We start from the raw sequence: 25,498 nt of genomic DNA, 5'->3' as shown, positions 1-25,498 counted from the left end.
ACAGGTACAACAGAGTAAAATACAGTAGCATCATTTGTAGGGAAAACACTAGGACCAAAAAAAACTATACCGTCTCATTCCAAACTTTCATCAAGGAGAACATGACTTCAAGTACTCTGTACCGTAGATTCTGCAGAGGTAGAACCTGACTTTTTGCTCTTAAACAAACAGAGTTCTTAAACTCCAAAAAAAAAAAAGCTGCCGCTTTAACACCACCATGTACGATTCCAACTGACAAGCACGCCTGCTTTATATGTGTATGCCAGTCTAAGAGAGAGCCGATGTGTGCATGTTGATTCTAGTTGTTAGAGCTGATATCTCTCTGACTGCTTCCCAAGCATCTTTTCTGTTCTTGATGTCTCAGTTTTCCCTTTAATAATTTCAGCTATTAATGCTGAGTTAATAATTAAGCAACTAAAAGTATTATGGCTGGTATTATTGCAAATGACTCCCTTACATTTCCCAGAAGGCATTAGGCACAATTTTCCTTTTGCTAAACCACCTGAAAAAGGGAACTGTGTTTATCCTAATGCTGCCTTGAAAAAGATTTGATTTGATTCGTAATGAAGCTGTCCACCCTGCTATTCACATGCATACTACAACTGCTGAAATGGCAGCCCAATATCATTACTGATCAACAATGATTACTACTAGTACTATTACAAATAATAATAATAATAATAATAATAATAAATTCTGCTTAATAGGCATACCTATCCAGGGTTATCCTCACACATTTGTACCCAAAACAATCATGTTGCGAGCACTACCCCCTTAATGCGCAGGGGCAGGTGGGCTGGGTGGGTATTGCACCCCCACCCCACCCACCCCGCCAAGGTGAAACCCAGTCATCCAGACCTTATGGCTGTGCTGGCGGGAAAGAGGACCCAGTCCAGATGGAACAGAAACAGAGAGTCGCAGCCATCACTGGATGGATCAGGTCCACCGGAGTTCTGACCTTGACTTTGCGTTGTCTGGGAAACACTGCCTGCTTTAACGGAAGGTGCATTAGCCTTCTTCAAACATTATATTAAAATGTTAATGTCCTGTAATTGTCGAATACCTGCCCAGGTCATGCAGAAGAGGGAGGTTTAAAAAAAAAAAATAATGCAGAATCTGAAGAATGCAAATGTCACTGATACTAATTTTACAGCTCTCTGAATGGACTTTTATTTAAAAATAGAATATGATGTCATTGCCTCTACCCAGTGCAAGCAGAATGATGTTAGGGTGGAATTCGAACATGTTGCCTGGGAACTGAAATTGTTTGTCAGGGTGCTGGGTGCATATCTGAGGAGGAGCCTGTTTTCTGTTCCCTTTAGCATGTTGTGCTCTTCGACAACCTTCATTTCAAGGCCCCCATCTGAAAAGTTATCCAAATGACCCAGTTTTAGAACCCCCGATCTCTAATATCCAGCTGACATGGGGGATTTTTTTTTCATGTTCTCACAGATAAGGGTATCTGCTGAGCAAGCAGAATGATATTTACATGCATCAAACATTCTGAGGGACCCTGACGACAGGACTGCACAGGACTTTTAGCCTAATGGTCTTTTAATTTTTTGTTTTTCGTTATAGCAGAAGAGCAAAGAGAAGCAATATATCATGAAAATGAAACTCTATTTAGAAAAAAAAAAATCCCTGACCTTGAATATGTTATCTGAAATAAGAGACTTCAAAAATAGAAGGAGCATCGCTCGAGTGGCGATGAAGCGCTATCTTTTTACGCTAGGTGTTTAAAGCTAGGCAGTTAGGCATGGGGATGTTAAGCCTCCAGAGATAAGCCAGGCACAGGGCTAGTGGGGTTTCCAGGAAGCAGGAACACTGGGACGGATCACAGTTAGTTGCGAAAATTGGAGCCGGTGGGGCAGTAGCCAACGTCACCGCTGATAGGGGTGGCATTTCACTGCGCAATAAAGGAGGTGTGAGATAATGTAGGACCAATAGGCACTGGCCAAATACTGTTGGCCAAGACTTCCCAAACCTCTTTATTTCAAGGTCCTCTGAAATGGCTGCCCTCAGGCTGAGGACCCCCACTTCAGTAAAACACTTAACATTTGACAAGTTTATCCCTAACACTCACTACAAGCTGCTATAAAGTGGCTACCACTGTATAAAAAGGTGCATTTGTGGGCAGACACAAATCTGAAAACGGACACATTTCCTGCCATGTGTGGCATATGTCAATGTTGGAAACCACAGTTCTGTGTTGGAAACTGACATTATTTTGTTCACGGAGGTGTTCTTGTCCCGACACCTGACATAAATTACCAGACATTGCCGTCCACGTCTCAGGACATGCCTTGAAATTTCAGTGCGGACAGAGTCCATAAATCAATTGAGAATATCCGAGTCCAAAAATCCCAGATCACAGACCCAGGAGTGTACAGAAGTTTCAGGAAATATGCATGCTGGCATGGGGAAACTACATACCCAAATTTCACTAACATTTAGCAGACTGGATATCTTCCACAATCTCAATTTTTCATGCAGTGTATTTAAAACACATGAAAGTACTGTATAATATTGAAGCGTGTATAACACAGAATGTTGTATTGTGTGGATTTGTGTCGGACATGAACACAAACAACATACATAATCATGCTGTAATATAATGCTAACAATGATGAGCAAACAATATTCCTTTGCAAACCAATTAATAAAATATCCTTATAATGGAGAATAACTGCTTTCCGGAGAGAATAAAACCTAATTGGTTCATTCAAGTCATTGATTAACTGCATTTTAGCTCCACCTATTATTGCATTTGAAGCCTCACTCAATCAGTACCAGTGCTGCAAACTCTTTGTCATGAGCTCTGTGTTCTGTGACTGAGTGCATCAGTCTAAAACTATGTTAACCATATTTACATATGAAAGTATTTATTCAAATAAGCAATGCAGGTAGTGTTCTCGATAACCTTTCTGAGAGTTGTACTTTGACCAAGTCCTGTATCAGGCTTTCAAAAAAAAGGTTATCATCAATACAATCAGCAATGAGGACAACACTAGTTTATTCCAATTTAATAAAAATTGGAATAAAAGTTAAATGAATAAAAAATAAAAGTACTGGCAATAGGAACTACTTTGATAATCCTTCTAAGAATTCTGAGTGTTTGCATGTGTGTGTTGCACATTGTGTTTCAAATATTTTACCCCAATTTTAGCACAGATATGACAAAACTTTTGCCCTCTTCTCCTTTCGAATAAAAAACTAAAGATAAAGTGAACACCATATCTAAACTTTAGTGCTGGTTATGAAGACTTTTTGAGAGGCTGGAGTTGTAGTTTATATGTCTCTGCTATAGTGCTTGCCTCAAAGGAGAATACTGTGACCTTTGATAAATTCAGAAGTACCTCTGGTCTTACCTAGAGATCTGGGACTGTGATGGCTATCAAAATATGGAAGGTGAAGAGGGAGTGTTTCTGAATGAACAAAAAGGCAGACGGAATGCCTTGATATTCACACTGCAAAGAGCACCCACACACTTGCAGGTGATAAAATCCCTGAGGTGACATTTTGACTGATGGCTCAAAATTGCTTAACAAATTGTAGCTCAGCGTCTGATGGAGAAGGAGCTGAGTGCTTTGGCAGTGGACATATAGGAGCACAATTGTGCCATGCATTGCTTCATCCTATATACTGTGACAAGACCATACCTGATTATGCAATGGCCATTGGTTTAAATAAAATTGATAAAATAATTAATAATACTTGAAACTGATAAAAATACTTCACCATACAAAACTATCTGTCTACCTAGACATCCAGATAGCTATCTGTATACAGTATATGCTAAATGTGTCCTTAATCATTCTTCAAACATGGCTTGTATGCAACACAGTGCAACCTGCTTACCAGAATAGTATCTTCCCAGAAATGTTTTATTTTTATAAGTGACATTTTCAGAGAAGTAGAATGACTTGAAACTATTGAAATGGGCAAATCTGTATAAAGAGAATGTACTCATAAATGGTAGGTACTACTCCTGAACAAGGCCATGTTTGTTTATACTGTAAGATCACTTTTATGAGTACAATATGCAATGAAGTAGAATACTTTACAGTAAATGTCTTTCTTACCACATGAGAGAGAATGAGAATTGCACTGACCCACACTGCATCTGAACTTTGCTAAATGTATTTGCCACATGGAGGCACTGTCCACTTAACTGAAATATAAAAATAGCACATTATATTTGGATCTGATATTAAGAATAAAAGCTATTTCACTGTATTTTAAACTAGTTCTAAACATGAAAAAACATATGACATCTCATCATTATATAATTTGGTAGCAATCACACAATGATATTCATTGATAAACATTAACAGTGCTTCAATCATTCATTCATTCATTCAGTCATCATGATTTTTCCCCTGTTATTGAAAATTATGCAGTGTATATTGGGGCATGGTCAGACATTCAGTGTCTACAGTTTATTGTAATATTAAAACTGTTAAATGCATGCAATGTGATGTTATAGTATAACATCACGTAATGAAAAAAAAAAAAACATTATAAAATTAATACATAAAACATAATAAAAACATATATCTATTTATATAGCTGGATATATACTGAAGCAATTCCAGTAAGTGCCTTACTTAAAGTTATAACAATGGCCTACCGTGGAATCAAGCTGCAATCTTTCGGTTACAAGCCCATTTCCCTTACCACTGTACTACTGCCGGCCCCCTGCAAGCCTTTTTTTAGCTGCCATGTTGAAGAACAAATGCTTATTTTGTGTCATTCTGTTTACCTAAATATGAGGTAGGGGTCACGTATATTGGGAACTGTGGTTGGTAACATGTGATGTTACCCATATGTCATGACCTTCTCAGTCACCACATCTGAGCCCAACTGAGCACAAAACCTGGAGTCCTGAACAATGGGAAAACATGATGTGGTCTGATGAGCCATCTTTTACTCTAGATCTGGATGGGTTTAAGATTGGGGAATGCTGAAGGAAGCCTTCAATCTAAAATGTATGTTGCCAACTCAACGTAGTGCATCTGTCATGGTGTGGACAGCCATCTCATTTCATTGAGTACAATGATTAACCTACATGGTTGCATACTGGTCAAGGGGTATGAAGCAATTTTACAATTCCAGAAGCAACCTAAGGTGCAAATACTGTTCCCGTATGATGTCTCCACACACCAAGATGATAACTTACCCATAAATATTGTTAAACAAATTCAAAAGAGGTTTCATGAACACTAGGATCAAGCCAAACACCTTCCATGACCTCCATATTAAATATCATGGAACCTTTATGGCAAGTACTGCAGTGCAGAATTTAAAGTAGAACTGGATGCTTGAAAAGTCCAATATTGCAGTACGCACAGCTCAGTGACATATGTGACAGCATTTCCATTCATTTATTGTTAGATGTGTTACATATACAAACCACAACGGGCTGTCTCGTTATTGGAAAATGGGGGTATGACAGGGGTGGTGATGCGGCTGAGGCGAAGCCGAGGTCAGTTAACCAGCCCGAAGCACATTATTTTCCAATAACGGGACAGCCCGGAAGGGTTTATTCCACTTATACAACGGGTTACCAACAATGACTATATATGTTTACTTTTATATTTATTGATTTTATTGACTTAATCAGCTGAAAGTCAAATATTCTTCTGCGACCGTTTGGGCTTATTATTTTACCGTTGTCAAGAAAAAGCCTGGTTGGTAGTTCTATTTGAACCATTGTTATTCAGAAACTCTGGTCAGTAGTTCTTTTTGCGCCGTTGTTAAGCAAAAACATCTGGTCGTTAATTCTATGAAAACAATGATTATATCAAGAAAAAATAGTTCCTTCTCGTTTTATGCCATACAGTTAGCACCAATTTTGGTCATTTTTGTCATTAGATTATTTAAGAAAACTGCATGAAACCATAACTCAATCAAATTAATCTCCCAAACTCTGTCTTGCTTTTTAAAATGGTGCGGTCAGACAGTGTAGACATGGTGTTTTTCTAAGACCGTCTGAAACAGGGTTTGAATGCCAGCTAGCTTTATGATTTGCCGTAAAAATTCAGCTGGGTTCAGGTCAAAATGGTCTCACGGCATGCTTTTTATCCCGGCCAGCTAGCTAGCTAACTACTGAATTATATTCAAAACAGCGGTTACTATAAATGCAATCGTTAACAAAGATACTGAAGAAAATGTGTCTCATAGCCATGAGTTTAATACGGAACGCCTATTCTCCTGTCCAAATAAGGGACGATTCAGTATTTTGAGGGATGGTTGGCAATCCTAAATGAAGCCAGTAACTAGAATCATGATTCAATGCTGCCATAAATTGCACAATTGGACATTAAAAAGGAGGAGGGGACATAACAACAATTCAAAATCGAAAGAATAATGTTGCTGTTTTAACTGCTTTAGAATGATTTTTTAAGCATTAACACAAAACGATGGACCTCAATGCATTGCAACAGCAGACACATTGTACAACAGGTACATTGGTCAGTGTGCATCTGATTGTGTCGTCGCTTCTGCCGTACCCCGCGATTCAGATAAGCGTATCTTCACTTGATTTGTTTCTGCTGTTGCTAGTTAGAGAACATAGTTGTGTGTAATTTAGATAATCTTTTTTAAACTTGTCTCAACTGTTGCTAGTCAGCAAACTTAGTTGTGCGTTAGCTCAGAATCTCTGTAGTTGACTCACTATTGTTAGTTAAACGCATTAGTGAAACTGTGTGTGGGGTTGGTGTTTAATTGCCCGGTATTGTTGAGCTAATTTCGAGTAGCTTCACCTGGTGCTTATCTGCCCTAATGAAGGTAATGCAAATACGTAATTGCCACCTGGTATTTATAGCTCCAGCGGAGGCTGCCATAGACAACCTCGTCATCAGTTCATCATGTTTATAAACCCCATTCCCTTGTGCGCGCTGCCTCGCCCCGAATGGTCTGTTCACGGCAGGCGCAATTTATCTAACCTGATCTACCCACCCTTACCCACACCTCAGGAATTCACTGTCACAGGTGGATTATGGAACTGCCAGTCAGCTGTCCAGAAAGCTGACTTCATTACTGCCTTTGCCAAGACGAAGTCTCTTGACTTCCTGGCTCTCACAGAAACCTGGATCACTCCTGACAACACCGCCACCCCAGCTGCACTGTCTGCGGGATACTCCTTCTCGCACACCCCCAGGGCCTCTGGCCGAGGCGGGGGTACCGGTCTGCTCATTTCCTTGTCCTGGAAGTTCTGTGTCCTCCCCTGTCCTAACCCTACTTCCTCCTCCTTTGAATTTCATGCAATTACTGTAACTCATCCCTCAAAATTTCACATTATTGTTCTGTACCGTCCTCGAGGTCCACTCGGCTCTTTCCTGGACGAGTTGGATACTCTCCTGAGCTCCATCCCTGAGGATGGCACTCCTGCTATTCTACTGGGAGACTTCAACCTCCCACCAGAGACCTCCCAACTGTCCAGGGTTGCCTCACTCCTCCAGTCTTTCGCCCTATCCCTGTCCTCCCCCCCCCCCCACACACAAGGCTGGTAACCAACTAGACCTTGTATTCACCAGAAGCTGCTCCATTCCCCAACTTACAGTGACTCCCCTCCATGTCTCGGACCACTTCTTTCTTTCTTTCTCCCTCTCCTATTTACTCCCTCTCAATTCATCCAACAGCTCACCCACAGTAACTTTCAGGAGAAATCTCTCTACTCTGTCACAATCCTCCCTCATCTCCACTGTTCTGTCTACACTTCCCCCTCCTACGTCTTTCTCTAACCTGCCAGTTGATCTTGCTACCTCCACCTTCAACTCCTGCCTCTCCCAGTCCCTCGACTCACTTTGTCCTCTTGTCTCCAAACCAGCACGCTCCTCACCCCCCTGCCCATGGCTGACTGAGTCACTACGCTCCAGAAGAATATCACTGCGGGCTGCAGAGAGGAAGTGGAGGAAATCCCGATCCTCTGATGACCTGACCGCATATCATACCCTGCTGGCGACTTTCACATCTGCCCTCACGTCAGCTAAAGCCTCATTTTTCCAATCCAAAGATCAGTGCATGTGTCTCTAATCCACGCAAACTATTATCCACCTTCTCTTCCCTCCTCATTCCTCCTCCACCCCCACCTTCCTCTTCCCTCTCTGCAGATGACTTTCTGGCCACCTTTGAAGGAAAGGTGGCTACAATCCGGAACTCCTTCGCTCATCCAGTGAGCCCCCCAACCCCCCGGGACAAACCCACAGCCACACTGACCTCCTTTGAGATGCTGGAGGATTCCGATGTACTACAACTCATCACCTCTCATAGTGCAACCACCTATCCACTTGACCCCATCCCATCTACAGTTCTCCAATCCATTTCCAGCAAGTTCCTTCCCTATCTGTCCTCCATTATTAATTCCTCTCTTTCCTCTGGTCATGTTCCCTCTGATTTTAAGATGGCTTGTGAAAAAACCCACTTCTCAAAAAACCCACCACAGACCCCTCCGATGTAATGAATTATCGACCCGTATCGCTTCTACCCTTTCTGTCCAAAACCCTTGAACGAGCAGTTCTTAAACAACTAACCTCTTTACTCCATCAGAACAACCCGCTAGACCCTCACCAGTCTGGCTTCCGATCCGGGCACTCAACAGAGACTGCGCTCCTAGCTGTGAGGGAGGCACTTGCCACTGCAAGAGCCTCACGCCTCTCCTCTGTCCTGATCCTTCTTGACCTGTCTGCAGCTTTCGACACGGTCAACCATAAAATACTCCTCTCCACCTTGGCTGGGATGGGCATCGCCGGGACTGCCCTGTCTTGGTTCGCTTCCTATCTTGCAGATAGGTCCTACAAGGTCACCTGGAAGGGGTCTGCCTCTGCTTCTCATCCCCTTGTTACGGGAGTGCCGCAGGGATCTGTACTGGGTCCTCTGCTGTTCTCCTTATACACCAGATCTCTTGGCTCAGTTATTAATTCACATGGCTTCTCCTATCATTGTTATGCAGATGACACACAACTCTTCTTTTCTTTCTCCCCCTTGGCTACACAGGTCAATGATAAGATCTCTTCCTGCCTGGCTGACATCTCCACCTGGATGGCCAGCCACCATCTGAAGCTCAACCTCAACAAAACTGAGCTGCTCTTCTTCCTGTGCAAGACCTCCTTACTTCGTGAGCTCTCAATCATGGTTGATGGCACCACAGTGACTGCCTCTCACTCTGCCAAGAGCTTGGGGGTGGTCCTGGATGACCAACTGGACCTCAAGGAGCACAGCAAGGCAACATCACGGTCCTGCAGATTCCTTCTGTACAACATCAGAAGGATTCGACCATACCTGACGACGCACTCCACCCAGCTGCTCGTCCAGGCTACGGTGACCTCTCGCCTTGATTACTGCAACTCTCTCCTTGCAAGCCTGCCAGCTTGTTCCATACATCCACTACAGATGATTCAGAATGCCGCTGCTCGACTCATCTACAACCTTCCCAAATTCTCCCACGTCACTCCTCTGCTGCGATCACTCCACTGGCTACCGGTCGCTGCCAGGATCCGGTTCAAAGCCCTGACCCTTGCCTACACTGCTGCCAACAGGACAGCCCCCATCTACTTGCAGGACATGACTCGATTCTATGTGCCTGCTCGACCACTCCACTCTGCGGCAGCAGGGCGCCTTGTAAGGGATCACAGAGCCTCTCCACCCTAGCTCCCCAGTGGTGGAACGAACTCCCTGTCCCTCTCCGAACCTCCCCCTCACTACCCATCTTCTGCCGTGGCCTGAAGACTCATCTCTTTAGACTATACCTAGACTAACCACCACCACGCTGTATATTTCACTCTAAATCCCCCCCCCCCACTTGTTACATGTTGCCCCATCCCAGCACTTCTTGGTAATTTGTATTTGTCCTAATACTGTAGCTTATTCTTCTGCCTAGTTGGCTTTGCAGAGGTTAGGTCCGAATAGCGTTCACTGTGTGAACTAAACTGTGTTCTTGGCTAGAAATAGCTGTACAAAATAAGTATTATACCTTACTGAACCTGTGTTTAGCAGTTGTCTATGACCATGAAATGCACTTTTTGTACGTCGCTTTGGATAAAAGCGTCTGCCAAATAAATGTAATGTAATGTAATGGTCAGCTAAATTTTCCATTACTCAAAGATCATTCCCTGGATCCCTTGCACTTCTAAAGCAAATCACACAATGTAATTGTGTCCAACCTCACATGGAGAAAATAAAGGCCCACAAAAACATCCCCTTCTACTATGTGGGATCAAAGCAGGATGATACAAAACAAAACAAACAATAAATAAAGTGAGCAGGAAACATTGGAAAGGGAGTATAATACAGAACTAGGACTCGAACTAGGATATTGCAGTTAGGCTATACTTCCATTTCTTTGGATACAACAGTTATGCGATACTTCTTTTTCTTTGCACCGAGCCAGTTGCTTAAACAGACAAGCCTGTTTACATTGTCGGACGACAGGGCAGCTCCCTTCTTCTGAACAATATGCCCAGACAATGAAAAACTGCATTCGTGCTGTTTTACTCAGGGAAACATGGATTCCCACAGAAAACGCTGCTTTATGTTAAGGAGTATATTAAAAGAGTAAATAGAGTGAAACCGCGAAAATAGTTAGGCTGCAGTAGTACTGAAATGTAAATATGGTATCACTGCCAGGTGTTTCGTTATATCATTTGCAGCATTTATTTCTGAGCAAAATAACGTTTTCTAGCTAAGCTGGCTAGCGAAAAAAGTTGCTGATGGATATCGTAACTTTTAAATTTCACATATTGCTATAATGAATAGGAAACATAAACGATACTAACGCATATCACATAATCACACACCCAAATTAAAATGCATGAAAAGCCTAAATACACCATTTTTCTTTCTTACCAAACTACAAATGCCGCCATTTATCTTAATGTGACGTCACAAATCCGGAAGTCAGAAAAGTCGGAGCTCAGAAATGATGCTCAAATTTCCGACCTATAATTAAGTTTTTTTCAGAAGTCGGACCTCGTTTTTTACTAGTTCCGAGTTGTCCTGAACGCAACATAAGGGTCGGGCAAACGTTCATCATAACAGAACATGCGTTAACGTTTGTTAAAAAATATTTATCACAGAGTACCTCCAGAATGTGGGAGTAGAGAGAATGGAATAGCCTGCCAACAGCCCAGACCTCAACCCAATTGAACACTTGTGGGATCAGCTCGGGCGTGCTGTACGTGCTAGATTGACCAACGCAACCACGTTGGCTGACCTGCGACGAATCCTGGTTGAGGAATGGAATGCCATCCCACAGCAACGCGTGACCAGGCTGCTGACCAGCATGAGGAGGAGGTGCCAGGCTGTTGTGGCTACATATGGTTCTTCCACCCGCTACTGAGGCTCCTGACTGTTTGTTCAATGAATAAAGCGTAAAATTACCAATATGTCTTGTTTGTTCCTTGTTACTGATAGAGAGTTCAATCATCCAATCCCCTAAACAACTCAAAACAATAGAGTCAATACCAACAGGAGAATACACTGTTTGACATTGGCAGGGAAATTTGGCACATTTCACTTGGGACCCCACCCAAATAATCAACGGTGCTGCTCATCCCACAAATGCATCATCCTTACAAATGGGACATCATTGTAAAGGGAAATGAACAGGCTTTCCAGTTATATAAGATATAATATAACAATGCTAATGATACAGTAATAACAGAGATATTTCCAAACTTCTTTTGAGGAGTTTATATATATATATATATATATATACACAGTCAGGTCCATAAATATTTGGACATTGACAAAGTTATTGTTGTTTTAGCACAGTCTGACACAGCATATTGGAGTTGAAATTAAATAATGAAAATGACCTCAAAGTGCAGACCGTCAGCTTTAATTTGAAGGTATTTACATCCAAATCGGGTGAACGGTGTAGGAATTCCAGCACTCTTTACGTCGTCCCCCCCTTTTTAAGGGACCAAAGGTAATTGGACAATTGGCTGCTCAGCTGTTCCATGGCCAGGTGTGTGCTATTCCCCCATTATTTCATTTATAAGTAAACAGATACAAGATCTAGAATTGATTTCAAGTCTGGCATTTGCATTTGGAATCTGTTGCTGTTAACTCTCAATATGAAGTCCAAAGAGCTGTCACTGTCGGTGAAGCAAGCCGTCATTAGGCTGGAAAAAAACCCATCAGAGAGATAGCAAAAACATTAGGTGTGATGAAATCAACTATTTGGTACATTCTTCAAAAGAAAGAATGCATTGTGAGCCTGGAAGACCGCAGAAAACAACTGTGGTGGATGACAGAAGAATACTTTCCCTGGTGAAGAAAAACCCCTTCTCAACAGCTGTCCAGATCAAGAACACCCTCCAGGAGGTAGGCATATCTGTGTCAAAGTCAAAATTCAAGAGAAAACATCACCAGTGTAAATACAGAGGGTTTACCACAAGATGTACACCATTGGTAAGCCTCAAAAACAGGAAGACCAAATTAGTTTGCCAAAAAAACATCTAAAAAAAAGTCTGTACAGTTCTGGAACAACATCCTATGGACAGAAGAGACAAAGGTCAACTTGTACCAGAATGATGGGAAGAGAAGAGTATGGAGAAGGGAAGGAACTGCTCATTATCGAAAGCATACCACCTCATCTGTCAAGCCTGGTGGAGATAGTGTTATGGCGTGGGCATGTATGGCTGCCACTGGAACTGCTTCCCTTGTATTTATTGATGATGTGACTGCTGACAAAAGCAGCAGCATGAATTCTGAATTGTATAGGGCTATATTATCTGCTCAGATTCTGCCAAATGCTTCAAAACTCATTGGACGGTGCTTCACAGTACAGATGGACAATGACCCGAAGCATACTGCGAAAGCAACCCAAGACTTTTTTTAACCTCTTAGCGCACAGCCCCTAGTGGATTGGCAAGATTTGGCTTGTGCCTTAAGAGGTTAAGGCAAAGAAGTGAAATGTTCTGCCGTGGCCAAGTCAATCACCTGACCTGAATTTAATTGAGCATGCATTTCACTTTCTGAAGGCAAAACTGAAGGCAAAACGCCCCCAAGAACAAGCAGTAACTGAAGACAGCTGCAGTAGAGGCCTGGCAGAGCATCACCAGGGAAGAAACCCAGCATTTGGTGATGAGTATGGGTTCAATATTTCAGGCAGTCACTGACTATAAAGGATTTGCAACCAAGTATTAAAATGACAATTTAATTTATGATTATGTTAATTTGTCCAATTACTTCTGAGCCCATAAAATGGGGGGGGGGGGGGGGGGGGGCTATGTATAAAAATGGTTGTAATTCCTACATTGTTCATACAATATTTTTGACAAAACCCTTAAAGGAGTAACATGGTGGTTGAATGTGACACTTGCCAGTTGTCTTTTGGCAACAACAAAACAAATTGCATGATTTTTTTTATTATTCAGTCATTTAAATGTATTTTAAAACATATTTTTCTAAGCCTAAATTTCCCACTATGAAAGTTCACCCGAACTGTCTGGGCGTGGTAATGAGAACTGTCAGTTAGCTATGATTGACAGACCGTGCCCCGTTACCATAGCTACCTCCATGATACACGCTCATCTTGGGAGACTGAATTTTTACAAGCTAGCTAACTTAGTATATCAAGTATCGACAGCTAAGGACGTTGACTTGTATCCAATAATAATTTTTGCTAGCTAGCTAGCCAGCCAAGTTAAGATAAAACTACAACGTCCGTATGAAAGCAAACTAGCTTTACATAGCTAGCTAACGTTAGCTAGCTAGCTATAAATGAATATAACCAACCAGAGATAGTCTAATAGTCCTTAAAAGGCACTCTAATAAGTGAACCTAACGTTAGTCAAATATTTGTCTTGCCAGTAAGCCAGCGGCACAAACTATGGGTCACGAGTTATCAATTTAGAATGAGCTATCACAGCAATCTGACTGACTGTAGGGATGGCAAAACGTAGTTTTAGAATGTCGCCAGCAGTGTATGCGCGTGAGCTCGACAATACATTTCTCACAGAAAAGGTAGTTTGTCGCCTTTTTTTTAGTTCATTACAGTGGTGATAGAAGTGACAATAATTAAGTGATGCTGTGCTGTTAGCCTTTACTGATCGCCGTACAAGGATAATGTGAAGTAGCTAGCACAATCGGACAGCACTAACCCATAAAAATGTACTTTCAATGATACTTGCTCAATCGAATGGTAAATCTGAAAAACATTTGATTATAGTCAGCAGCACCAAAAAAAAATTTCACACCCTCAATAAATGGCACAAGTCCCAGTAGAAGATTTAATTAAACCTTTTAAAGTTATATATTTTCTGAAATGTTATCGATTCCGCTTGGCCACAGTGAGTGAAACTAGGCGATCTGAGCGTGTAGTTTCTATGTAAATTACGTCAGAAGGATTCAGCCTTGTTGTTTGCTACCTACACTTCACAGAACACTTGTAGCAGGACGGTGTGTCCAGTCAGATTTCTTTAAGGGGCGTGGAAAGGGGAGTGGTTTCTGTACTTGTGACACACGAAGTTGATAAGATTCTCAACTGGCTGACAATAGGACGATAAATTTAAAACGCACATTTCTACAAAAATGAAGAACGGACATATTTGATACTTTACTCATCGTGTTTCTTCAATGTGTAAATATTGAAGAAAGTATAATATTGAAATAAAACCGAGAAAGTGGTTTTGATATGTATATAATGAATGCTTATATTTATACAGTGAATGCATAGAAAATATTTATATTGAAAACATGATTCATATATACAGAATATTTAATTGATATTGAATGAAAATGTCATATATATATACATCAAACTTTGATTTGCCATTAGGCACCGCTTCGGTCAACTATGCGGGATCCTCCACTGCAGAGGCCTGTGAGGCGAGCACAGTGTGCGAAACATTAAATCTCAGCTATGGCGGAGCAAGCGAGGGAGTTAACACTTATACAAAACCAGGAATTTATAAACAGTCTGGCGATTGCAGTAAATTGTAATAATGTACAACCATCGCGAACATTTCAGTCTCAGCGTGCCGAGGACGAAGTCTGGTCATTATTCAACAGGGGCTGTCAACAAAGCCAAACCGCTAATGTTTTTGTTAGGCCAACGAACATAGCGTAGGACGTCAGCCATCAGTCCCAAGCTCCCCCATATAATTTAAGGCGGTTGCCTATGGCTAGAATGAACAGCAGAAGACAAACCAGGTAAGTTAATTAAATGATAGAATCAGGGGTGTAAACTACTTGAGTAATTGTACTTTGTTACAATACTTAAGTACTGTTTTTGTGGATATGTACTTTACTCGTATTATTAATTTTGTATACTTGTTCTTTTAGTCAATTACATTTCAGAGAAAAAAAACCATATTTTTTACTCCTTACATTTAAAATGAAGACCTTCAAAGTACAAATCTCGCAGGTCCAACGATTTTAATTAGTATATTTGTTTCTCTGGCCAAACTAACGTTAACGTAATTAATCCCTCCGGCCTCATTTTATTTAAAACAGCCAATCAAACCCCTATCAATGGAAAATTAACCCGCCCAGGTTACTGAGAAATGTCCACTGCAAGCTTGTTAACATTTTGTAGCAATGCTAGTGGAAGCGAATGGTGTCAGCTAGCCAGTTATCTGGTTTGGTAAACTGGCGAGCTGAACCCATTTGTTTCCATCACCATTGCTACGAAATGCTAACAAGTAGGGTTGGGCCGATGTAAAAATTTTCAAACCTGTTTGATATTCAGCCAAATACCAGACCGGATTGGTAATACCGAGTTCTACCACTAGTGGTCGCACGTGACTCAGCCGCTCCCGAGTAGAACATAATGGCCCTCATTTATCAATCTAACGTAGAAACCAGCGCAGATCCAAGCGCAGAAATCATCTTACGACAGGGGTCACGTGTGATTCGTGAAATGTTCGTATCTCGCCAATCACAGCGTAAGAATAATCGGGCGTTGATAAATGTGGCAGCTTAAAACAATCGTCATTTAAATATCACGCCCATATATGTTCTCGGTTTAGAGGCCTCGCCCCTAGAGTTTACGACATGGAGACGCGTAATACGGCCAAGAAGAGAAATTTCTCTGACGTAGAAATAGAATCTGAACCAATTAGTTCTATTTGGCAGCCTGAAAAGTGGCATAGAAGTCAGAAAAATTCAGTGTGGAAGGAAATCACTGCTGCGGTCAACAGCGTTGCCGTAGACAATCGAACTCCAATTGAGGTTGGAATATTTAATTTATACATCCGTGATATATATATATATATATATATGATAGTAATTAGCTTATATCGTAATTCTTTAGGTGAAGAAAAAATGGTCAGACCTCAAAGTCGCCACCAAAAAGTGGGTTGCAGCCCGTAGGTGCAGCACACAGCTGACTGGAGGAGGCCAGCTGGATTCCAGCCTTGCATTGACGCAGACTGAGGAGCGAGCGTCCGCGTTTATCGGGTCTGCTTCCATTTCAAGCATAACAGGTGGCGGAGATCACAGAATTTTATAGCCTAGGCTACTATTATTTAAATAATTACACGGTTGCAGGGTTAATTTATTTCTTCATTTTAATGATGTTTTAATGATGTTATAAACATGCTTTCGTTTTGTTCATTTCGTTTTCGTCTTACAGGCACGTAGAGGTCTTCTAACAGAGCCAGATCTTCCATTGCCGAGATTTGATCAAAAAAAAATCACAAGCGGCGCATAGATAGTGACGCGTTTTCCATCACCCATCAGTGGTTGGTCTGCCAGAGAGGGTAAATGGTAAATGGACTGCATTTATATAGCGCTTTTATCCAAAGCGCTTTACAATTGATGCCTCTCATTCGCCAGATCAGTTAGGGGTTAGGTGTCTTGCTCAAGGTCACTTCGACACGCCCAGGGCGGGGTTTGAACCGGCAACCCTCTGACTGCCAGACAATCGGTCTTACCTCCTATGTCGCCCTAGGCGGAGCTAACGCAACAGGCTTGCTCTTCAACTCACTTGTGTGTGAGCGGCATACTGTTTTTTCCGGTGTCTGCTAGCGTTAAGGTGGGGGGGGGGGGGTTATGGAACCCTAATAAGTTTTTGTGTAACATGAGAAGTCATATTATTTGTTGATGTAGATTTCGTATTACATTTGATGACAATGTAACGCTACTAAATTACATAGCTATTTGCACAGCTAAGGCTAGCTACCGGACCATGTCAATAAAGGCAACATTAGTTTAGACAATGTTGCGTACAGTATCCATCTCTCATATCAGGTATCGTTGCGTTAGCTAGCTAGCTAATGTAATTAACACAATCTAATGTCAGCTAACAATTAGAAAAAACGCTAGCTAACGCTACCGACCGGTACCGACCTCGCAAACCGTCTCTGGAAGGCAATGCTACCTTGTTGCAGCGTTGCAATATAGCTAAATAAAGGCCAGTTCAGATCAATGATTTGCAACGAGACTGGATGCAACTTACAAAATTCCAAGACGTCTGATTGTGAACGTTCTAAAACTGCACTTGGCGATTTGACAAGGTGGGTCTTTTGAGACCCCAGGCAACGGCTTAAGACGCTCTGCAACTAACCAGTTCACCCCGCTGCAATTTTCTCTGCAACATTCTAAAACCGTTTTGTCTCGTTGCGAATCATTGATCTGAACTGGCCTTAATGTTACCGTTATTTACATTGCTATCAAGTTCATCAATATATTGATCGGAATAAAGCCGGGGTATAGGTGGAGCAGAGCGGGGTCTGATTTCTGTGTAAAGATGTCAAGCCGGAGAAAACGAAATAAAAGAATACGGCAGTATGGATTAGCGTTGTTATTACTTTATTACGCTTCCTCATATGTTCCTTCACCCTTTTTTGATGTTTTTGTTTTGTTTTTGTTTTATTCTTCTTATTCTGATTGCTAATTTAACCCCAAGCTCAGCTTACATGAACAGTTTAGCTAGCAAAACCAGAAACAACAAGGCAGTTGTTTAAAAAGTATCACAACAATCATTCACGATGATGATGCACGAGATACATAATTGCACGAGCCACAGCGAATCCCGCAAATTCTTCTCTGCAGTGTAAAGATGTTCATACCGAGCAAAAGGTGGATAAAGAACGTTTGTGGAAATTGATCATCACTAATTCTATCCCAGGTCTGCTACAGCATTTTAACCCGGCTCGGCAGTGTAAAGACAGCTTAAGTTAGCCTAATGTTAGACAGTGAATGAGTATGTACATAATGTTAATTGCATAACAACCATTTTTTATTCAGTAAATAATAACTGCAATAGTTAGCGTGGCCCAGGTGCCAACTGACAGACGTCACACAGGCGACACTGGTTGGATCCGGTTGGATCTATGGGAAGTGAAGTCCAAAAACACACCTGCAATTACCGCTTCTCGCCATTGGTACCACCAAAGAGAACGAAACAAAAATCTTTGAGATTGTAACTTTAAGTACATTTAAAAGTAGGAACTTTTTTACTTTTACTCAAGTGTATTTTTAGCCAGATACTCTGACTTTTACTTGAGTAAGATTTTGAGACAGTACCCATACTTTCACTTAAGTATAATTTCTGGGTACTTTTTACACTCCTGGATTGAATATGCCAACTAGCTAGTTAAAATGGCAAGCAAGTGAGCCAAATAACTGTAGCTAGCCTCTCAATACAAGCAAAAACGGCTAGCTAACGGCTAGCCAAGGTCAGTCCTGCTCTTAAGAGCAGTCACCTATTGTCAGGGTTTAGCCCAGCTAAATGAATGCATGCTAAGGTAAGTCACAAACAAGTGACGTTAATATGTGAGGGGTGTAAGATTAGCTGTGATTAAGCTAACATGACTACTAAAGTTAACAAAATATGGCTAATTTTTTAAGCTGACGTTGTGCAGTTTTGTCAAAATGTTGTCTATCCCCCCATCCCTCCAATTTGCGTTCGGACATAGACGAGGACCCGGACCTGGACCCGCGCAGCATGACACTTTTAATAAAGAGGTTGTCCTACTGCCAGTCAATGAGACAACATACATGCCAAGAAGAGCAGTCAAGGCCTGGCTGTTTGAAAAAGGCCACATCAAATCAGCCATTGAATTCAATATCGACTGGACAGGCTGAAGGTTATGGCCACTATATGGAAGGCATTCATGCCACATGCTGAGGGTTGTGCGTAAGTGAAATGTTAACCTACTCAGACCATGTACGAAAACTTCCAGTTACCTGTTTTGGTTCCCTACAGAGGTTTTTGGTAATTGTAGCCTATTGCTCTTTTCCTCTCCCATAAGTATTAATTGGTGATGCAACCCAACCATAGGGTTGACCATTAGGTCTACTGGTTATACATGTATGAAAACAATTATCTATTAAATTCAACATGTGTAGAACTTCAGGAATATCATACTGAATTCTATGGTTTTATGATGATATGGTATGGAAGCCTATGGTTCTGACATCTTGTTCATCATTGTCTGTAATTATCCATTTTTGTAGTTTACAGTTGCTAATGGGCTGCCATAGCAAACTTGTTAAGCCATCACTAAGTCAACATCAAGAAATGACTGCACGCATGTTGAAGAGGGTGTTCCACCAACACTCTGTGTATGTGAAGCCAGACAGAATACTGCTCCATCCATCTGTAAGTGTGCAGTTAACCAGTTCTTCAGCAGAAATGTATTATTTGTCAGGGCAAGTGGGTGTTTGTGGTTCTTAAAGGATAAATTTGGTGTTCTTCAACCCATACTTTATTAAAATGGTTTGTCACATCTTTCGTAATTGTCAGTAAGTAGCACAACTTTGACGGTTGCTCCCGTATTGACAAATAGGATGACTCTTTGCAGCCTCTCACTGGGTTTGAATGTAAAGACAGTTGCAGACTATTATTTGTTACTACAGGAATGTCCACTTTATTGTTGCTATACGTTATTGTGGTCAGCCTAGTGTAAGCGAGGAGGAAAGTCCTGTTGGGGAGACTGACATCGGAACTTCCGATAATGAAAATGAGTCTGTTGGTGAGTACAATTTAGAAATTACATGCCACTGTTTTCTGAAGAGCAGAATTGGCCTGTCTTGTTCATCGACTGTAATTTTATCACTCATCCAATTTGGTCAATCAGACCATTGTGCAGTTGATTCCATAGTGCAATTTTGAATAAAGAGGAGAACATGAATGATGCTTGCTATGTATGATATTATTTGTTTGAAAAATCAGTCCAGCATCATGTAGGCCTACCACAGGTCATGATGGAACGAGATAGAGACAGACTCCCCAAGGAACAAAACAGCGAGGTTCTCCCCAACGAACAAAACAGTGCGGTTCTCCCCAACGTGAAAAACGATGATGTGGTAATGTGGTGATGAGACAAGTGAAAATGAGACCAGCAGAGCAGGCGCATTCTACAGGTGTATTTCAGCATAGTAGTTAATGTAGTTGATAAATAAGCATTGTAGTTGTGTCTCAAGCTTTAGGCTTATGTTCCACTTTATTAAAAACCCCCTTGTGAATTCATGAGTTAAAGGGATACTCCACCCCAGACATGATTCTGCCTTATTTTCGTTCACTTTCGGATCCAATAAGCTCTTCCAGACAGTTTTTAGAACTTTTTTTTAGTACTAAAAGATACGTACAACTTTTACTTGCTAGCATTTGGCTAACAATGAATAGAAGTCTAATTAGCGCTTTTCGCACTGACGTCCATTTATTTTTAACTATAACATGATAGCATCTCCAAGAGATGCAACACAACACACATTAGCTTGATTTACTGGAATGTTGAAAGGTTGATAAAGGGAGTGCTAGTGGTCAGAAACAATTTACCAATGTTACCATCTTTTTAGTGAGTATGTGAATTTGTTGGGAATGGAAGAATATGAGCCTGAAGATGAAAGCCTCCAGGAAGCCATTGCAAACTCCCTCTCCGAGACTGGTTTTGGAACTTTGAAGTAAGCCTATTGAAATATTTGTTCTGAATGTTTACTATATGTACAGTATTAACATTAGATTACACTATTTTACATTATTAGGTGACATCACACATTACATTACAGTGATTTGCTAATTGTCAATGTTATTTTGTAAATAGAAGGTAGAACAATTTCATCTTCCATTAGTGTGCTACACTGTTTGCGTGAAGATGATGAATATGGTTTCCAGATATAAGAAAACTTTGTAAATGAAAAGAATACTCTTCTATTATTCAAGCTGACAGTTGTTTAAAAAACTTTTTCAGATTAGGGGACATTAGGTTTGAATCCCAGTTTAGTGATCCAGGATTGTCTTAATTGTAGTTGGTTTACTAAATACATACAGCATGTTTATTTATCTGTTTACTCTTTTGCAGAGATGAACATCCAACAACTCAAGAAATAGTCAAAGGGCTTAATCTACAAATCAACCAAGACCAAATTGTCCGATTTAATATAATTAGAAGAAATGTGTGGGATGGGGCCACAAGAGCGATGACTAGAGCCAACTTTTCTTCAGACAAGGCAGCGGATGTCAAATTCACTGATGACCATGTAATTTCCGAGGGGGCCGTTGATAATAGTGGACCCACCAGGGAATTTTTTAGATTGTGTCTACAGGAACTAAAAGACTCTTGTGCCGTTTTTGAGGGGCCGACAAATGCCAAAACATTGACTTGCAATTCCAAAGGTTAATTCCTTAGCACAGGATTGTTTAAACAACATTTTTGCCATTGTTTTCAATGCTTTGATCTACTGCATAGCTTAAATGCAATTTGTCCATTATCTTTCTTTTCAGCTGTGAAGTCAAACTGGTACTTCCTGGCTGGCCAGCTAATGGCCATGTCAGTTCTCCATGGAGGCCAAGGCCAATGCTTTTTTTCTCCAATACTGTTTGAGTGCCTTGTGAGAGGTCCAGGTCATGTCAAGGTCACAGTATCAGATGTGGCTGATCCAGAGACCAGTCTGCAGTTGAAATTGGTAGGTCTGTTTAATTAATTCCTTTCAAATACCATTAGTGTTTTGTCTGAAGTGTGGGCTGCATGTAACAACAAGACTGTGACCTACAGACAGCGGTGACTGCAGCATCTTGTCTCATAACTCTGGCAGGATGTAATCGGAAGATCACATTGACAAACAAAGAAGACGTGTCTACATAATTGGCAGAATGGTATATTCTACAGAAGACCAGAGCGCCATTCGAAAGGTATGGATTTATTTCAGTTTTACATAGACAATTCTGTAATAATGGATATAACAAGTTTTCTATGTATCATTTAATTGAATCATGTAAATACAAGTGCTTGCATTTCACATTTGGCTTTTGAAACAGTCCTCAAGATATTAAATGTAGCTACTTACAAGGCTCCCATTTTGGAATGATTGTCCAATGGTCCAATGGTCTTTTAATTTAAGGATTCAGTAAATTTGTCATGCAATATGGTAAAAACATTTGTTATTTATTTGCATTAAATTTAGGTTCTGTGACAGCCTTTGGAGCCTTGGTGTCTTGGTTGCACTGCAGAAGTTTCCACAAAAGTTCCAAGAGATCTTTGTGAAAACTGAGAAACCATTAACTGCTGCAGTGCTAGAGGTGCTCTTCAAATGTACATTGGCAGAGAAAGGGAGCAACAGGTTCGAGGCACAGTGCCGCACTCTGGCTTTCTGGTGAGACTACCTTCAGGATGCAGAATGTAAGACCATCATTGAATACTATTGCACTTTAAGAGGAACTATTGCATTTTTTCTGTGCATAAACGAGGGCCGAAATGTTTGCTTATATTTTAGTCGATCTAGAGACGGTCACACTGGAAGAGATCCTAATCTTCACGACTGGGTGTGACTCCGTGCCAGCACTGGGATTTTCCCCAACACCCTCCCTGGAGTTTGAGGAATTCTCTACATATCCCACAGCCAACACATGCGACAGCATCCTCTGGGTGCCCATCAAAGGTTCATATGATTTCAAAATGTCAATGGATTTTGGCATCAGAAATTCTGCAGGTTTTGGAAAAGCCTAAATCAACATTGGTTACCTGCTCCAACATTTTGCTGGCCAGTTTGAAGAATGTTTGACATGTTCAAAATAAAAATAAAAACATGCTAGACTATGTCCCCGCACTTTGACTTTGTCATAATTTATTAATTTTTTAAGTTTGACTGTATAATTCATTGTTGTTGCTGTTTTTATAACCAAATATTAAAGGTGAAACAATGGTCTAAACTGGGGAAAATTAAACTGCAGACAAATGTGTAAATTAAACAAATTATATTGTCCAGAGAGGGGGGATAGACTTTTCACATGTAACTCAGCATCATGGCTCAAGGCTCTCCAGGAAGTTACAAGCTGCCAGAAAAAGTTAAATCCTGTTATTACCATCATCCATTAGGGGATTGTTGTGCATGGCTCTATTTGGCTGGGCATGAGTGGTAGGTGGAGGCCTCTGATTCAGTGGCATGTTAGTGATCCATAACTGCAGTGGGGACATGCCTTCTGCAGTCCTTAGACTTTGGTTGTTCCACTGCAGACCAAATTCTTCCAGGGCCCTCTTAATTCTTGGCAAGAAGATTAAGTGTAGAGCCCTAATATGGAGATAGTTATTCTCATCTAAGATCACAAAGTTCTTCATGAAGAGGAAAAGGTCTTTGAAATGGGCTGACACCACCCTATTCACTGCGGCCTAGAGCCGCTCCATGCGTACATTGTGTACACTGGGTCAGACCATGAAGCTCCCTCTATTCAACCCACGGTTCGCAATCATAAAGTGTGCAGTGTCCATGTTCTCACTTCCAGCATCTCCCCGTACTCGACTGGGCAATCCAAACTGTAGGGTAGCCTCTTGAAAAAGTTCAAGGGCTGTGGATGCTCAGTTGTTGGTACAGCATTTCAGGTAGGTTATACATCTGCTGAAGCCATCGACACAGCCATGGAAAACAAAGCCCCGTGCATTTAATTTGTGGTTTATGTCGATATGCCTGCAAGAAAATGCTGTCTTAAGTTATGCCTTCACAGTCACAGCAATCAAGTATTGATAAAGGGTCAGAATACTTTGCAATTTATTGTGAACACATTTTCCTTATTTTATAATTGCATAATTAAATGCTCTTCCTTTAACTCCTTGATATAATAAATATATCCAAACAAAACAGATTCCTTGTGAGTCGAAAAACAAAATTATAACATGGACGAATGACTGCATGACAGATGTGTTTGCACAACCCTGAATACACATCTGATCATTTGAAACTCATACATATATATGAATGAGTTTCATGTATGAACTCATACATTCTGGAGTGTACATACCATAGATGATTAGGAAGATGAACATTGTAGACCCTCCTTCTGATCACTTGTCTTCTCCTTAAGGCTCTTCCACCTTTGTACTCTGATACCTCTACCTCTTAAACTCCCTGTAATATAAGTCTCTCCACCATTGGGTGTTAGTGCTATCACTTGTAGAATAAGACTGTCAAGATCAGTGTTTGGCAGAGAGCTATGAGTGCCATAATCTAGTAGACCCAGCTGCCTTCTATGATTAAATAAAGTGTGGATATTTACGCAGAGCATTCGTGATATAGCTGCCCAGCTGAATCCCAAATCACTAAGATTTACAAGTTGACAACCTGGTATTTGAAATCTTAGAAGAAAAAACAACAATAGATCATAATTAGTTGTATTTCCCCACAGTTAGGTTAATGCATCTACTGTATTTTCCGGACTATAAATCACAGTTTTTTTACTCGTCTGGCTGGTCCTGAAATTTACAGTATATTCCAAAGAGATTTATACAATGTAATTTTTCCGGATGAATACACTGGATATCAACTAAGGCCACTAGATGGCAATTTAATGTAATTATGACATTTAAAAATACTGTACCACCGAAAAAGAAAGTTTACATTTACACTCAACTGAAATACTAGCCTACACTAACGGTAGTCTATGCAAGGTCTCAAACAAAATGCCATCAAAAAGAAAGAGTTGTAGGCTACTGCAGAATTTAAACTGCAGATATTAAAATATGCAGCCGAAAACAGTAATCGGGCAGCAGAACGAAAGTGATGAATCAAAAAGCACTTGGTTTCTGTTCATTGTGAAAGAAAATTAAAAAAAATGTAATATAAATGCAACTTATACACAGAAACGACCTATATATGTTTTTTTCCTCGCAACAATGCGTTTTTTACTGAGTGCAACTTATACTCCGGTGCGACTTGTACTCCAGAGAACATTTCAGACAAAATTAATTAAATAAATAAATAAATACATCATGAAATGTGAGCATAAATAATTAAATGTGGCACGAAATGTACATATGTATTTATTTATTTAATTATTTATTTCAGAGATGCTACGTGCGACATGAAATAAGGCTTGAAATGAAAACCGTCACTTTTATTTATTTCAGTGACACTACATGTGCGACATGAAATAAGGCTTGAAATTAAAACCGTAACTTTCACCCATCAAAGTTGGGAGGGCGGGCTCTAGCGAGTACACAAAACACAGGGCGCTTAGTGATAGGTTGAGTATTTAATTATTTATGCTGAAATTTCATGATGTATTTATTTATTTCATGATGTATTTATTTATTTAATTTTGTCCGAAATATTC

The 25,498-nt window shown here is 40.7% G+C and overlaps 1 long non-coding RNA gene across 1 annotated transcript; it reads left to right on the top strand.

Moving 5' to 3' along the window:
* The first annotated feature begins 21,292 nt into the window (after positions 1-21,292).
* Positions 21,293-22,070, top strand: LOC118237102. Its single transcript, XR_004767121.1, has 3 exons — positions 21,293-21,435; positions 21,680-21,861; positions 21,991-22,070. It is a non-coding gene; the product is annotated as an uncharacterized LOC118237102 (long non-coding RNA).
* Positions 22,071-25,498: the final 3,428 nt, after the last annotated feature.

This window comes from Anguilla anguilla, chromosome 10, assembly GCF_013347855.1.
Source record: "Anguilla anguilla isolate fAngAng1 chromosome 10, fAngAng1.pri, whole genome shotgun sequence".
Taxonomy (NCBI): Eukaryota; Metazoa; Chordata; class Actinopteri; order Anguilliformes; family Anguillidae; genus Anguilla; species Anguilla anguilla.
The sequence above is the reverse complement of the archived record's forward strand: the minus strand, read 5'-3'. Positions and strand labels throughout refer to the sequence as shown.